This window comes from Rhinopithecus roxellana, chromosome 11 (genome assembly GCF_007565055.1).
Source record: "Rhinopithecus roxellana isolate Shanxi Qingling chromosome 11, ASM756505v1, whole genome shotgun sequence".
Classification (NCBI taxonomy): domain Eukaryota; kingdom Metazoa; phylum Chordata; class Mammalia; order Primates; family Cercopithecidae; genus Rhinopithecus; species Rhinopithecus roxellana.
The window spans coordinates 1,100,529-1,102,118 of record NC_044559.1 but is presented as its reverse complement, the minus strand read 5'-3'; the positions used below and the strand labels follow the sequence as shown (position 1 = coordinate 1,102,118).

Below are 1,590 nucleotides of genomic sequence, written 5' to 3'. Positions count from 1 at the left end.
TAAAAAGACTCCAGGTTAGAGATAATTTTGAGCCAGAATTTTCAAGCCATTATTTGTTTTTTCCCTGAGAGTTGCTATTGAGAAGTCTAATATTGTTACTATGCTTCAAATTTTTTTATGAGACCCATTTTCTCCATGGACACTTGTAGAATCTTTCCTTTATCCCCAGCATTATGAAATTTCAAGATATATGTGACTTGGTATGGCTTTCTTTTACTGTCCTTTTTGCTGAACACTCAGGTTTGTTTGTTTGTTTGTTTTCTATTTTTCTTTCTGGACTTTTCGTTTTTAGGATGTTTGACTTAGATTGATTGATCAATCCTCTGATTTCATTATTTCTTTCTTCTTCTTCTACTTTAGTTGAGAGAATTCCTTAACCATATCTTTTCGCTCTTCTGTGGATTTTGTATTTCTGCTATCTTATTCTTAATTTCCAAGAATTCTTTCCTGTTATCTGAATGTTCTTCTTTGTTAAAATACACCTAAAAGCCAGACACAGTGCCTCCTGCTTATAATTCCAGCACTTTGGGAGGCTGAGGTGGGCAGATTGCTTGAGTCCAGGAGTTTGAGACCAGCCTGGGCAACATGGCAAAACCCCATCTCTTACAGAAATACAAAAATTAGCCAGGCATGGTGGCGCATGCATGTAGTCTCAGCTACTTCGTAGGCTGAGGCCAGAGGATCATTTGATCCTGGGATGCTGACATTACAGTGAGCCAAGATTGTGTCATTGCACTCCAGCCTATGTGACAGAGAGTGAGACCCTGTCTCTCTCTAACACACACACACACACACACACGCCTCTAAAAATATGGAATGTTTCACACACTGGAATTCTTGTGCAGGGGTCATGCTAATCTGTATTGTACCAATTTTAGTACATATGCTGCTGAAGCGAGCACCATGATTTTATTTTTAAATGTATGCATCTGAGCGTACTCACCACCCAGAATTCTCTTGTTTTTTTTTCTCAGTTTATATCTCTCCCCAAAATTATTCTTACTTCTGCCATTATAGATTTGTTTTGCCTTTTTTTAAACTTTACCTAAATGAAATCCCGCAGGAGCTTTTTGTGTCAGGCGTCTAACCAGTTCTGAGATTCATCCACATTGTTGCATGTACCAGTTGTATGTTTTTTATTGCTATGTAGAATTCTAGGCCAGGCGCAGTGGCTCATGCCTGCAATACCAGCATTTTGGGAGGCCGAGGTGGGCGGATCACTTGATGCCAGGGTTTGAGACCAGCCTGGCCAACATGATGAAACCCCGTCTCGACTAAAACTACAAAAATTAGCTGGGTGTGGTGGTGGGTGCCTGTAACTCCAGCCATTTGGGAGGCTGAGGCAGGAGTATCACTTGAACCCGGGAGGTTGCAGTGAGCCAAGATCATTCCACTGCACTCCAGCCGGGGTTACAGTGCAAGACTTTGTCTCAAAAAAACAACAAAAAAAGAGAATTCTATTATATTTACATACCACAATTTATCAGTAATGCCTGTATAAACAACTGGATAATTATCAAATTGTCCAGTTAATCATCTTATCTGAAGAGCTTGTAATTAGGCCAGGCACAGTGGTGCATTCTTGTAATC

The 1,590-nt window shown here is 40.2% G+C and overlaps 1 pseudogene; it reads right to left on the bottom strand.

The window, feature by feature from the left end:
• Window positions 1-805: 805 nt before the first annotated feature.
• LOC115900546 lies at window positions 806-902 on the bottom strand (annotated as a pseudogene).
• Window positions 903-1,590: the final 688 nt, after the last annotated feature.